Raw genomic sequence first — 15,421 nt, 5'->3', positions numbered from 1 at the left:
GGTTCTGCACACATTGCTCCCGGATTGCACACTTTTGCTTCAGGGAGACCTGTTAAGTGGGTTCCAAGGGAACATGGCAGGCTGAGGACACTAACTCGACAGGAAGCCTAAACCCAGCCTCTGCTCACCACCATTCCTTAGCCTTGGAATAAATCCAGCACCCATTTATGCTAAAAGTCCTGGAAAAACTGGGATTCCAGAGAACACTCCTGAATATAATAAAGGCAGTCTATGACAAATCAAAAGCAAGCATAATTCTAAATGGTGAAAAACTGAAGCCATTTCCTTTAAAATTGGGAGCAAGACAGGGATGTCCACTCTCCCCCTTCTCTTCAACATAGTGCTAGAATTCCTAGCCACAGCAATTAGGCAAGAAGAAAATATAAACGGGATCCAAATAGGAAAAGATGAAGTTAAACTTTCTCTCTTCGCAGACGACATGATCCTATACCTAAAGGGCCCCATATACTCTACTCCCAAGCTACTAGAGCTGATCCAAAACTTTGGCAAAGTTGCAGGATATAAAATAAACCCTCAAAAATCAATGGCATTTCTATATGCTAATGACCCAAACGCCAAGGCTGAAGTCAGGAAAGCAACTCCTGTTGCAATAGCCTCAAAAAACATAAAATACATAGGAATAACCTTAACCAAAGAAGTGAAAGACCTCTATAATGAGAATGTTAAAAACGTGAAAAATGACATTAAGGCAGAACTAAGGAAATGGAAACACCACCCATGCTCCTGGATTGGGAGGATTAATATAATCAAAATAGCAATGATGCCAAAGGGTATCTACAAATTCAATGCAATACCCATTAATATCCCAACACCACTTTTTTAAAAATGAAATAGAGTAAGCAATCCAGAAATTCATATGCAACAATAAAAGATCTGAATAGCAAAACAATTCTAACCAGAAAGAACAGTGCTGGAGGAATTACAATACCAAACTTCAAGTTGTATTATAAAGCTATACTAATAAAAACAGCTTGGCATTGGTACTGGAACAGGCCTGAAGACCAATGGAACAAAATTGAAGACCCAGAAATGAACTCACAGACTATGCCTACTTAATCTTTGATAAAGGAGCTAAAAAAAATAGTCTGGAAGAAAGATAGCCTCTTTAACAAATGGTGCTGCCAGAACTGGTTCAACACCTGCAACAAACTAAAACTAGATCCTTATATATCACCCTGCACCAAAATCAATTTCAAATGCACCAAAGACCTCGAAATTAAAACACATACCCTGAAAACACTAAAGGAAGGAGTAGGAGAAAGACACGGGCTTCTTAGCACAGGACGGAGCTTCCTCAACAAACACCCACATATGCGACAAATCAAAGAAAGGATGGACAAATGGGACTGCATCAAACGGCAGAGCTTCTGCAGGGCAAAGGACATAACTCGCAAGATAAACAGAAAGCCCACAGATTGGGAAAAGATCTTTACCAGCTATATAATGGACAAATGATTCATATCTAAAATATATGCAGAACTAGACAAATTACATTCCTCCAAAACAAAACCGCAAAGAACCAATAGCCCTCTCAACAAGTGGGCTAAAGACTTCAAAAGGGACTTCTCTGATGAGGAAATGAGAATGACCAAGAGACATATGAAAAAGTGCTGTACATCACTGGCCATAAAAGAAATGCAAATCAAAACCACATTGAGATTCCATCTCACCCCAGTAAGAACGTCCTATAAACAGAAAACTAACAATAACAAATATTGAAAGGGATGTGGCAAAAAGGGAACCCTACTTCATTTTGGGTGGTAATGTAAACTGGTTCAGCCACTCTGGAAAGCAGTATGGAGATTCCTAGCAAGGCGAAACATAGAGCGCCCCTATGACCCAGCAGCCCCACGTTTGGACATCTACACAAAAGACCACAAACAAGAACACACTAAAGCCACCAGCACAACAATGATCATTGCAGCACAGTTTGTCATAGCTAGAATTTGGAACCAACCCAGAGGCCCCTCAGTAGACGAATGGATCAGGAAAATGTGGTACATATACACAGTGGAATTTTATGCCTCTATCAGAAAGAATGACATTGCCCCATTCTTAAGGAAATGGAAGGACTTGCAATAAAATTATATGAAGTGATGTGAGGCAGACCCAAAGAAACATGGAGTCTATTGTCTACCTCATAGGGAACAATTAGCACAGGTTTAGGCTAGTCACAGCAGAGGCTCACAAGAGCCCAATAGCTATGCCCTTATGAACACATAAGATGATGGTAAGTGAAAAGAACTCCATGTTATGGAAACGACTGTTATATTACTGTTGTCATTATATTCAACATGCAATGTGAAACCGTACCTTCTATTATTGATGATCCTCTTGTAACCCCTTCCTGTGGAGGTTGTACCTGCACTATCTCTGTATCTTATCTGAGTACATTGGAAACCGTGTATACTGGTATGAGAACTAGGAAACTGAAAGGGAATACCAAAATCAAGAGACATAGGGTAAAAAGACAAATGATTACAAATGCAATACTTGCAAAACTGTATAAATCTACTGGTATAAATCTACTTGGTATAAATCTACTGAACAACTCATGGGGAAAAAAGAAAGTGGGAGGGGGAAGGGGGAATGAGAGAGGAGGTAACAAACAGTTCAAGAAATGTATCCAATGCCCAACGTATGAAACTGTAACCTCCCTGTGTATCAGAATGACAATAAAAATTTTAAAAAAAGAAAAACACCATATGTTGGGGTCAGCTGCACCTTTAAGGGGCCACAGCTGACCTCAGCCTGTCCCTCCCCTTCCTGTCTTTAACCGGAAGAGAAGGAAGTCTGACATCACTTAAGGGACAGCTCCTTGGGACCAATCAGGGGCCCCTCTCTTGTGCCCGCCTTTAGGGTATATCTGGGGGGTTCCTCATTTGAATAACCAGAAGCCCTAATGGCTTTCTCCAGGGGCCCATGCGTCCATGTCATTCTTGGCGGCTTTGGGGCACCCTGCGACCACACGCCACCGAGGCTACCCGTGGCCATCGCTCCCTCGTGAGCGATCATGGACCACCCGGGAAGGGGCGGACAAGCCCCTTCCCCCCCCCCCAAGCGAGGGGAAGTCGAGAGAGAGATGAGGCTACCTGTGGCCATCGCTCCCACGTGAGAGCGATAAAGGGCCAACCCGGGAAGGGGCGGACAAGCCCCTTCCCCCCCCCAAGTGAGGGGAAGTCGAGAGAGCCCACAACCATACACGCCGGAACAATAAAATATCTCTGTTTTAATTCACTTTGATTCAGATCATTGTAAATATTCAACAATAAATACACTAGCAGGGTTTGAGAGTGGCAAACTAGCTGAAGTCATTGAAAATACAGCCAGACCCATCGACACTGGGCAGCGAAATAAACATGAGGAGAGAAAGCAAATTTTAAATCACCACAAACCAACCAAAGGAGACGGCAGAGAAAGAAGAGAAACTATTCAATGAACTTTGGCTTTGAAGGGGATTGTGCTGAAGGTGTGTGCCACGCCCACCCTAGCACACACGAAGGTTTAAAGCTCAGCCCTGCTCAGGGCCCTGGGCAGGGGGCAGCCAAGAGTGAGGAATCGTCCTGACCTTTACCCTGGAAAGAAAAGGAGGCATGGGAGCAGGCTGGCCACTTGGTCACAATGTTAAGCAGCCCCATGCATGGCAAGGGGTAACCTAGGCCCCCAAATCAGGGCCCAGGAGGACACAATGACCAGAGCTCTGGAGGGTGGCAGCGGGTCATGGAGAGCACGTAGCCAGCGTCCAGCCCTCCGCAGCTGCTCCCTGGCCCCTGGGCTCCTCCAGAAGAAGCTTTCCCATCCTGTGGACAGGCGACAGAAGGAGCTAGATACCATGCTCCTTGTTTCGGGGGACCTGGATCCAACGTCACCTCCCAGCAGATGAGAGGGTCCCCTCACAGGCAGGGATGCAACGCTTACTGATGCATTTCATTCCGGCCACACAGACTGGCTTTTATGGAGCAGAGCACCCGTTGCTACTGGGATGAGACCCAAGTGGTGCTTGGAAGAGGAGATGATGGCCTAGCTGCCAAAGGACTGTGGAAGGGCTGAGCTGGGTCCGGGGAGAGCCTGAGCCATGAGCCCCTGGGTGATTCAGAAAGAGCCCTGCCCTGCTTTGGATCAAGCGCTTTAATTCATGCTGTCTATCACCACTGGGTCTCAGAACAAGCTGTCGCCCGCCTGGACCCTGTTTCTACTGTGTGAGATGGACAGTGGGCTTGTGGGCTGGGGGTATCTCACTGGAACATCCTCATGAAGAGGGACAGGAGGCAGCGGCGGACACCACACAAGCAATCCGGGCAGCATGGGCTCAGATGCAGCCACTGCCTACCTTCTGGGATCCATTCCCTCCTCAGTGCAACCAGGCCCCTGCTGCCCTCCCCTCCCAGACTCAGCCCTGCCTGAAGGGCTAGGGACAAGCAGAGCTCTCCAGCCGGAGTCTCGCCATGGAAGACCAGAGGTATGGTCCAGATCAAAGACCTCACCATGATTCGGCAGCTAGGAGTCTTCAGTCTGGGAAGACTGCAAAGCTGAAGCAGGTTTGTATTGGAGCAAACAGAAACCACTGGGCTCTGAATCTTTGAGAATCTAAAAAAAAGCTCTAACAACAGGACTCCGGTTCAGACTCAGGAGGAGCCAACCATGCTGATGAACATGGTCTATGGGCTGAAGCCATGCTGGGCCCCTGACCCAGGCCTCCTCCAAGCCCACCATCCTTCCTTGGGGCCTGCAAGGGGCGAAGTGGCGAAAGCAACCCCATCAATAAGTCCTTTTGCTGTCACTGGAGGTGGTGGCCACTGCCCAGTGCCTACCTCCCCCTCCTCTGGCCCAACCCCGAGGCACCCACCCACAGGAGGAGGCCTGCCTGTGAGGAGACAGACAAACAGAAAGGACGCCACCACCCATGCCTGTAACCGAAGCTATTCAGGAGGCTGAGAGCTGCGGACTGTGGTTCAAAGCCAGCCTGGGTAGTCTGGGAGACTCTTATCTCCAAAAAGAAGAGACAAATCAAAAGAAGAAGACATAGAAGAGACAACTAAAAAGCCAGAAGCAGATCTGTGGCTCAAATAGTAAAGCACTCGCCTTGAGCCAAAGGTTTTAAGATTCAGAAAGAAAATGAGAAGGATTTGAACAGTTTGTCTGAATGGATACTTACAGGTGAGGGGATTTAAAGATACTGAAGGTACTCCATGTCTTAGCCAGGGGATATTTGCTTCGATTGTTACAAAGTACAAGGGTTCCCAATATACTCTTCTGTTTAAATGACATTTCTGTGCTTTTCTGTATATGTTTAAAACAAGAAACAGGAAGATGATGAGTACTATCCGAGTCTTCCTGTCTCCTGATAACTTGTTTCCAGGTCTCTTGAATTCCCTGATTAAAGTGTGCATATAACATTCATCTAAATTAATTCAAAAAGAGAATTTGGTTACTTAAAATGGTATCTTAATAAATATTAAACTGTAATATTTCTGTACATCAGTTTGATAATAAAAATTAAAAAAAATATTAAGTAGCACTATCACTTTCATATATATGATAATAGTACACTAAAGGGAAGTTATTTAAATAAGCATGTCCGGTAGTTTAAAAAAAAAAAAAAAACTACAAGAAGAACCCCATAGAGTCTAAGCCCAAGTTACTTGAGCTGATCCAAACCTTTGGCAATGTAGCAGCATACAAAATAAACCCTCAGAAATCAATAGCTTTTCTATAAAACCTGGAAAGAAACTCCTTTTGCAATTGCCTCAAAAAGCTTTTTACTCACATACCTAACAATTTTGCTATGTTGGATAGTGGCATATATGATCAGAGATTCCCTAAACAATGATCCAAACTCAAGAAGTGCCCACACATGACAGGATGGAGGACAATGCAGAACCACATTGGGGAATTACAACCCATCCACCCAGCCTGTGTACTACCACCCCGGAAGGAACAAGCCTGCATTAGAACACACCCTAACAGCAGGGGGTGGGAGGTCAGTGTCTGAGGGCCCACACCTGTGAGCCCAGCCTACAGGAGGCAGAGACAGCAGGTTCCCAAGCTCAAGGCCAAACTGGACCTCCCCTAAGACCCTGTATCTGAAACCCAGCAAGCAAACAAATCTGTTCCCCAGAAGGCCAGCAGGCCCACAACCCCTCAAAGAAACCAGAGAAGGGAAGGAAAGGGAGGAATAATGCACACGCCTGTATAAACATACAGACATGTAAAATATGTGTGCAAACATAAATATTGATTTATATATGTGTATACTTAGATATATGTGCGCATGTGTGTATATATATACATGCATACACGGAGGAGAAATGGTCCCCAGCCCTGGAGTTTGGGGAGTAAATACAAAAGTGTGCCTAGGGCTATGGGGAGAGGAGGAAATGAAGGGCCAGAGAGGGAGGATATGGTCCTCAGGGTTGACACAAAGTGAGGGTTGGTGGAGAGGGCCATGGCACCGAGGCTGGGACCCCAGGTCAAGGGAAGGGTGAGGGCTATCTGGACCCAGGAGGTCGGGACAAGAAGGGCAGAGCAGGCAGAGGGCCGTGGAGTTGGGGGGAGGACCCTGTGGAAGGCCAGGCCTGTGGTCAGAACCCCTGGCAGGACCCGAGGGCACGGAGGGCGTGTGCCGTGGGGAGGGGTTTAGAGGCGGAGCTGTCAGGAGGGGGGGTCAGGCAGAGGCCTATATAAGGCGGGAAGCTGGCCGGCCGGATTGCTTTGGAAGGCGACCACGGAAGGAAGCAGACCAAGAGCAGGAAGCGGAGGCCAGCCTCGCAGCAGCGACACACCAACCGACCGATCAACCGACCGACCGACCAGAGGAGGAGTGCCCAGAGCACGGCGAGTGACCTACAGCACCCAGGAAGCCAGGTGAGTGGCCCGCGCATCTCTGAGGACGTGGACGGTGTGGGCATCGGCATGGGCGCGACCGAGTGGGCGTGCGGGGCCGTGCGGCAGCTCCAGCAGCGCCTGGGCTCCAGCACGGACGCGGACGAGCTCCGCCGCTCCTTGAGGCTGCTCTCCCGCCTGCCCATGACGCCGGAGATCCTGGCGGCCACGGGTGTCAGGGGGACGCTGGAGGCCTTGAGCAAGCACCAGCAGGTGGGCAGTGTGGCCAAGGAGCTGGCCGAGCGCTGGGAGATCTTGGCTGTGCCGAGCCACCCGTCAGAGGCTCGTAGCCAGGTCGCGGAGCAGGCTGTGGTTCCCGAGCCCACGGAGGAGGATCCGGGGCAGGGGGAGAGGAACGGGGCGCAGGAGCGCGAGATGTGGAAGGCATCCACCGCGGATCAGTGCTGTCCCAGCGGGGCGAGGGAACTGCAGGCGGGAAGCCAGGTGAGCGGCCCGGGCCTGTGTGCAGACCTGGACCTGGGTGGCGTCGGGACGCAGACGGCGGACTGGGTGTGGGGGGCCGGGGAGCAGCTCCAGGAGCGCCTGGCCTCCAGCACCGAAGGGGACGCACTGCGCAAGATCCTGAGGCTGCTGTCCGTCCTGCCCATCACGGCGGAGATCCTGGCCGCCACGGGACTCAGAAGGACAGTGAAGGCGTACAGAGCACACCCGCAGGTGGGCAGTTTGGCCAAGGAGATGGCGAAGCGCTGGAAGACCTTGGCTCTCCTGGGTGGAAACCCAGCGCTCGAGGCAGAGCTGATGGGCCGGGGCCCGGAGCGGGATGGGGCCCCAGCGCCCACCCAGGAAGTTCTGGAATCACGGGAACGGAAGCAGAAGCGGAAGAGGTGGAGCTTGGCAGGTGCGGATCCTTCTTCTCAGAGCAGGGCCGAGGAGCCTCTGGGCCCAGGATACCAGGCGGCGGAGGGGGCTTGGGGAGCCGCCAGGCAGCTCCAGGAGCGCCTGGCCCGTAGCAGGGACGCGGAGGAGATCCGGAAGACCCTGAGGCTGCTCTCTGTCCTGCCCTTCATGCCGGAGATCCTGGAGGCCACAGGAGTGAGGAGCACGGTTCAGGGGCTTAGGGAGCACCAGTTGGTGGGCAGCTTGGCCAAGGAGCTGGACCTGCGCTGGGAGACCGTGGCTCTGCTGGGCCGCCACCCAGGGCTGGTGCCAGTGCTCCTGGGGCAGGTCCCCAAGCGGGATGGCGCTTGGGAGCCCAGGCAGGATGGCCCTAGAGAGGGAGAGAGGGAGGCAGAAAAGGAGAGGAAGAGGAAGGATGAGGGGGACGGGGAAAGAGAGGAGGAGAAGGAAGGAGAAGAGGAAGAGGATGAGCCGGATCATTTCTCTCACTGCGGGACTCATGAGCCATTGGATCGAGGAACCCAGGTGAGTGGTCCCTGCATCTCTCCACACGTGTTCCAGTGTGGCATCATCACACAGGTGGACGAGTGGGTGTGGGGGGCCGTGGGGCAGCTCCAGGAGCGCCTGGCCTCCAGCACTGAAGAGGAGGAACTCTTTAAGTCCTTGATGCTGCTGTCCGTCCTGCCCATCACGGCGGAGATCCTCGCCGCCACGGGAGTCAGAAGGACAGTGAAGGCGTTCAGAGCACACCCGCAGGTGGGCAGTTTGGCCAAAGAGATGGCAAAGCGCTGGAAGAGCTTGGCTCTCCTGGGTGGAAACTCAGCACTCTGGACAGAGCTGATGGGCCAGGACCAGGAGCGGGATGGCGCTCCAGCACCCACTGAGGAAGTTCAGGAACCCAGGGAAAGGAAGCAGAAGCGGAAGAGGTGGAGCTTGGCAGGTGCGGATCCTTCCTCTCAGAGCGGGGCCAAGGAGCCGTGTGGCCCCGGAACCCGGGTTGTGGAGGGGGCTTGGGCAGCCGCCAGGCAGCTCCAGGAGCACCTGGCCCGCAGCGGGGACACGGAGGAGATCCGGAAGACCCTGAGGCTGCTCTCCATCCTACCCTTCATGCCGGAGATCCTGGAGACCACGGGAGTGAGGAGCACGGTTCAGGGGCTTAGGGAGCACCAGCGGGTGGGCAGCTTGGCCAAGGAGCTGGACCTGCGCTGGGAGACCGTGGCTCTGCTGGGCCGCCACCCAGGGCTCGTGCCAGCCCTCCTGGGGCAGGACCCCGAGCGGGATGGCGCTCGGGAGCCCAGGCAGGATGGCCCCATGCAGTCGGAGTGGGCTGAGTGGGAAGAGCTGATGAAGGAGGCAGGTGTGGTTCTGGAATCCCCGGAGAGGGTCCCGACGAGTAGCGAGGTCAAGGGAGACCAGGCAGGCAAGCTGGTTCTTGTTCAAGCTCCTGATCCCGCCCGAGAGGAGCCAACGGTGCCGCCCGAGGGCGACCCTCCGGATTTCCCCGGGGGGCCAGTCGAGTCAGGTGTGCTGCACAGACAGGGGCGGATTTCCCTTTTTCCACTCCCTCCGCATGGGGACTCTGTGCCCTGGGGAGAGCCGAGAGGGGAAGGAGAAGATGAGGAGGAAGAGCAAGGTGAAGAGGAGGAGGAAGAGGAAGGGGCAGCCTTCCCTTTCCACAGAGTGGCCCTGAGGACCCCGGTGTACTCGGGACCCAGGCCCCTCCCGCTTCTTCCCTCCACTGCCCAGGAGGTCTGCGCGCTTCCCCCGCACAGTTCCCTCGGTGGTGCCCGGACACCCCGCGTTCTGTTCGAGCTCGTGCCCGAGCCTCTTCCCGCAGCTCAGCACCCCAGTCCCGGGAACGGTCACAGCAGGACCGTGGCACCCGGCGGCACAGACAGGCTGTGGCAAGTCCGCTGCAGAAAGGAGTTTAAGGAGGCCACCCCGGCCCCGGGCGAGTCCTGGCAGGAGCTTTTCGTGCGGCTGCGCCAGGAGCGGGAGCAGCGTCTGCAGGCCGTGAGCGCCAGGATCCGGGCTGCCCAGGCCCAGGAGAGCAGGGGCCGCCGGACACAGATGCTCCTGCACCCGCTTCCCCAGAAGCGCCCTCGCCGCGGTGCCCAACCCCGGGCTTGCAGCGCAGGGCCAGCCCCGCACCAAGGAGGCGCCCAGCAAGGAAACCCAGCTGGAGGAGGATTAGAACAGGGTGCCTTGGGGGCCGGGGCTGCGGGTGCGGGCGGAGCTGCTGGAGGTGGGGAAGGAAGGTTTCATCCCCAAAGCCAGGCAGCAGCCTGCGCCCCCTCCGGCCCCACAACGGCGGCCCTCAGGCCCGTGGTCAGCACCGGAAAGCCCCCTGCTAAGAGAACTGCCCGGCTCATGGCCAACACCCTCCGCGATTACCTGAGATGCAAGAGCAGGTTCCCGGGGCGGTGACCCCGGAGGCCTGCAGCACCGGTGGGCTGTCCCAGGGACCCTGCCTGCCGGCTCTCCAGGGCCTCTCGGGGACACGGGCTCACAGTGAGTCCCCTCTAACCTTCCCCCCGGGGGCCTAACAACGCATGAGTGCCCCTCCATACTGAGCTCCACTTGGATGGCATTTACAATGCTATCTCCATTACTAAATGCACTACTCTGATGAAGGGGCATTTTTCTCTTCAATAACAATCTACAGACTTGGATGTTAGATAAATTGTCAGGCAGGGCTGCAGAAGGGTAAATATACAGGAATATGTGCGTACATAAATATAAGTACACATATGTTTATGACTATAAACACACACACATATATGGTTACACACACACACACACACACACACACACACACATATTTCATGTATTTATCTGGAGAAAACACAGAGCACTGCCATCAGCTGAACTGGTGCATCGGAGATCAGCGACTCCCTAAACAATGACCCAAGCCGGTATGTGCCAACTCTTCTCCAGTGAAGAAGGACATGGGAAAGAACCAGCCTGCACCGTAATACACCCTATCTGGGGGGAGGGGCCACAGAAGGGGGAGGAGGAGATCATTGTTGATGGGCCACACCTGTGGGCTCAACCTCCTCAAGAAAGAGACACCAGGTTCTTTGGCTCAAGCCTCATCCGACCTACCCGCGGATACCCTGGCTCAAGCAATTCTTCACTGGGGCTGTTTAATATCTAGACCTTCCACCTTGGTTCAGGGATATTCTGCCATGTAGCCTCTCCAGAGCAACCTTTCTGAGAGCTCACTTTCCACTCAATTGTAAGCCCTTCATCTACCCAACTCTACTCACTGTTTTGATAACTTTTCTAGTTTTGGTTTCTTAAGACATTTCCACACGTGCTACTTCTTATTTCTTTCCCTTGCCTTCTCTTATGAATTTAATGGCTTACTAGGCTGATATTTTCACACTGTGCAGGTATTTCTGTTATTAATATCATCATCGCTTTATTAGTTCTGTGATAATTCCCCAAATAGTCTTGTCTCAAGTCTGCCAAAAGTGTTATATTTTCTTCCTTTGCTGTCAGTCTTCTGAGCCTTCTTTGTACCTTCATGTGTTTAGTATTATGTCTTTGCATCACCCTAGATCTCAGTTCACCTTCGGAATACCTTTGGAATTTCCCCGAGAAATGCCAAATCTTCTCTTCATCTTATTCTCAATCAGTTTGTCTACCTGTAGGAAAAAGAAATCTGGACATTACCTTGGAATTTCATTTCCACATTCATGATAAAAACAATAAATACCAGGCCTCATCTATGACCTGCATACACACCCTATTGTGTACTTGCAGGGAGTACACGTAGCACACAATGCTGTTTCTCTCATCCCCTCTAAATGGTGTATTATTCACTGCAGTCCATTTGTGGTTCAGTGTAGGTGCACTTCCGCTTCTGTCTGGAGTAGATAAAAGAATGATGATGGTATTGAAGCTGAAGAAAACACTGGTGGGATAATAGTTCTCTTTTCCTCCTGTTTTGGGTGTTGCTTTAGAATGCATGTTTTTTCATGACCACATGTCGACAGTAGTCTTATAGGAACGTAAATACTTAGCTTTTGAGCTATTGTATTCCCCTGAGAGGTCAATTTTTGACCTTTATATGTTGAGTAATTGTTTGGTTTTAGTTACATGCTGTTGGGTCGCTGCCCCAATCCTGTGGGGAACACTATTTGACAAGCAGTTTTTGGTTTCACAGACTTGGTCTCTACTGTCTCTCCGTCTCCCTTTGTTAACAGTCATATATCAGGGAGATCATGCCCCTTTGTTTTCTGTGTTCTAGGCTTGTCTCGCTCAACATTATTTGTTCCAGTTCTGACCATTTCCATGCGAATAACAATATTTCACCATTCCTAATCGCTATGTAGTATTCCATTGTGTGTAAGTACCATATTTTTTGGATCCATTCATCTGTGGAGGGGCATCTGGGTTGTTTCCATATTTTGGCTATTGTGAATTGTGCCACGATAAACATGGAAGTACAAATGTCTTTTTGATATCTTGGGGTTTGCTGTTTAGGATAGATGCCTAGGGGTGGTATGTCTGGGTCATAGAGTAGGTCTATATTGAGCTTTTTGAGAAACCTCCATACTGTTCTCCAAAGTGGTTGTACTAATCTGCACTCCCACCAACAATGGAGAAGGGTTCCTCTTTCCCCACACCCCCTCCAGCATTTGTTGTTGCTTGAGTTCAGAGTATAGGCCATTCTAATTAGGGTGAGGTGGTATCTCAGGGTTGTTTTTCTTTGCATTTCCTTTACTAGCAGGGATGTTGAGCATTTCCTCATGTGTTTCTTTGCCATTTTTATAGCTTCTCTTGTGAGGTCTCTCTTTACCTCCTTTGCCCATTTCCTAATAGGTTTATTGGGCTTGGAGGGGCTTAGATTTTGAGTTCTCTGTAGATGACAGATATCAGGCCTTTGTCTGTTGCTCTGCTGGTAAATATCGTTTCCCATATCGTTGGTTGTCTTTCTATTTCGGTGGCTATTTCCTTATCTGTGCAGAAACTTTTTCATTTGTAGTAGTTCCATTTGTCAAGTCTTTCCCCTATTGGTTGTGCCCCTGGGACTCTATTCAGGAAGTTCCTTCCTGTGCCTATAAGTTCTAGCGTCTTTCCTACTCTGTCCTTCATTAGTTTCAAGGATTCAGGTCTGATATTGAGGTCGTTGATCCATTTTGAGTTGATCTTGGTGCATGGTGATAGGCTTGAGTCTACTTTGAGTTTTCTGCATATGGCTGCCCAGTTCTCCCAGCACCAGTAGTTGAAGAGGTGATGTTTATTCCATTGTATGTCCTTAGCTCCTTTGTCGAATATCAGCTGACTGTAAGAGTGTGGTTTTATTTCTGGATCTTCAATTCTAATCCATTGGTCTTCCGATCTGTTTTTATACCAATACCATGCTGTTTTTGTTATGATGGCCTTGTAGTAGAGCTTGAAGTGTGGTATTGTGATACCTCCTGCCCTGCTTTTTTTTGCCTAGAATTGCTTTGGCTATTCTAGGTTTTTTGCTGTTCCATATGAACTTATGGGTTGCTTTCTCTATTTCAGTGAAGAATGTAGCTGGGATCTTGATGGGGATTGCATTGAATTTGTATAACACTTTGGGCAATATGGCCATTTTCACTATATTGATTCTGCCTTCCATGAGCATAGGAGGTCTTTCCATCTCCTTGTGTCTTCTTTGATTTCCTTTATTAGATTTTTATAGTTTTCATTAAATAGGTCTGTCACATCCTTGGTTAAGTTGATCCCTAGGTACTTTATTCTTTTTTTGACTATTGTAAATAGAAATGTTTCCATAATTTCCTTTTCTGTTTGTATATTGCTGGTGTACAGAAAAGCTGCTGACTTTTGTGGATTGATTTTGTATCCTGTTATTTGCCAAATTGGTTTAATAGGTGAAGGAGTTTGGGGACTGAGTTTTTTGGGTCCTTCAGATAGAAGATCATGTCGTCTGCGAATAGGGATAACTTGATTTCTTCCTTGCCGATGTGGATCCGTTTGATGTCCTCCTCTTGCATTATTGCTATGGCTAGGGATTCCAGCACTATGTTGAAAAGAAGTGTGCATCCTTGTCTTGTTCCTGAGTTTAGGGGGAATGATTTAAGTTTCTCTCCATTTAATATGATATTAGCAGTTGGTCTGTTGTATATGGCTTTTATTGTTTTGAGGAATGTTCCATCTATTCCTGTTCTCTCCAAAGCTTTTAATAGGTATGGATGTTGTATTTTTTCAAAGGCTTTTTGGGCATCGACTAAGATAACAATGTAATTCTTAATTTTAGATCTGTTTTTGTGGTGAATTACGTTGATTGATTTACGGATGTTGACCCATCCTTGTGACTGTGGGATGAAGCCTATTCGGTCATGATGTATGATTTTCGTGATCAGTTTCTGGATCCTGTTAGCTAATATTTTATTGAGGAACTTTGCGTCTGTGTTCATTAGTGATATTGGTCTGTACTTGTCTTTTTTTGTTGGGTCTTTGCCTGGTTTGGGAATGAGTATGATATTAGCTTCGTAGAATGAGTTTGGGATTTCTCCCTCTGTTTCGATTTCACGGAAGACTTTGAGGAGTATTGGTATTAGCTCCTCACTAAAGGTTTTGAAGAATTCGTTGGTGAATCCATCTGGGCCTGGGCTTTTCTTTGCTGGGAGGTTCTTGATTACCTCCTGTATCTCACTGTAAGTTATTGGTTTATTTAGTTGATTTATTTCTTCTTGGTTCAGTTTGGGCAGTTTGTACTTCTCTAAGAATTAATCCATGTCTGTAAAATTATTGTTTTTTGCTGAGTAGAGCTTTTGGAAATAGCTCCTTATGATTGTTTGAATATCGTGTGTACTTGTTGTAATTTTTCCGGTGGAGTCTTTGATTTTACGTATATGAGTCTCTTCTTGTTTTTGTAAGTGTTGTGGGGGTCTGTCAATTTTGTTTATTTTTTCAAAGAACCAGCTTTTAGTCTTATTTGTTGAATGGTCTTTCTATATTCAATCAGATTTATCTCTTCTTTAATCTTTGTGATCTCTCCCCTCCTAGTCGTTTAGATTCTGTCATTTCATGTTTCTCCAGTTGTTTTAGTTTCATCGTGAGGTTATTCACCTGCTCTGCTTCCATTCTTTTAATGTGAGTGCTGAGGGCAATGATCTTGCCCCTCAGTACTGCCTTAGCTGTGTCCCATAGGTTTCTTTGTGATGTGTTTTCATTGTCATTGTGGCTTATGAATTCGTTGATTTCATCTTTAATTTGGTCTGTGGCCCAAGTGTTGGATAGCAGTGTGGGTATAGCCTCCAAGAGTGTGTATAGCCTCTGTGGTATCCTTTGTTGTTGAGGGTTACCTTTAATCCACTGTGATCAGATATAATACATGGGATGACGTCTATACTTTTGTATTTGCTGAGGTCCTTTGTGTGGGCTATGACGTGGTCTATTTTGGAATATGATCCATGGCCTCCTGAAAAGAAGGTGTATTGGGTCTCTGTAGGGTGGAAGATTCTGTATTGGTCTGTCACATCCATTTGGGATATGGTGTTACTTAGGTCCTCAGTTTCCATGCTAATCCTCTGGGTGTTGGATCTGTCTTGGAGAGAGTGGGGTATTAAGGTCACCCACTATGATTGTGTTTGCGTCTATCTTGTTCTGTAATTCTGTGAGAATTTGCTTGACATATGTCGGGCCTCTTTTGTTCGGT

At 49.2% G+C, this 15,421-nt stretch overlaps 1 long non-coding RNA gene across 1 annotated transcript in view; it reads right to left on the bottom strand.

Moving 5' to 3' along the window:
* Positions 1-4,240: 4,240 nt before the first annotated feature.
* Positions 4,241-15,421, bottom strand: part of LOC125345032 — a 20,033-nt gene continuing 8,852 nt past the window's right edge. Inside the window, exon 3 of the long non-coding RNA XR_007209692.1 lies at positions 4,241-4,347. This is a non-coding gene — a long non-coding RNA (uncharacterized LOC125345032). The remainder of the gene's footprint in view (positions 4,348-15,421) is intronic.

The sequence above is a fragment of the Perognathus longimembris genome, unplaced genomic scaffold (assembly GCF_023159225.1).
Source record: "Perognathus longimembris pacificus isolate PPM17 unplaced genomic scaffold, ASM2315922v1 HiC_scaffold_5230, whole genome shotgun sequence".
NCBI classification, from domain to species: domain Eukaryota; kingdom Metazoa; phylum Chordata; class Mammalia; order Rodentia; family Heteromyidae; genus Perognathus; species Perognathus longimembris.
The sequence above is the reverse complement of the archived record's forward strand: the minus strand, read 5'-3'. Positions and strand labels throughout refer to the sequence as shown.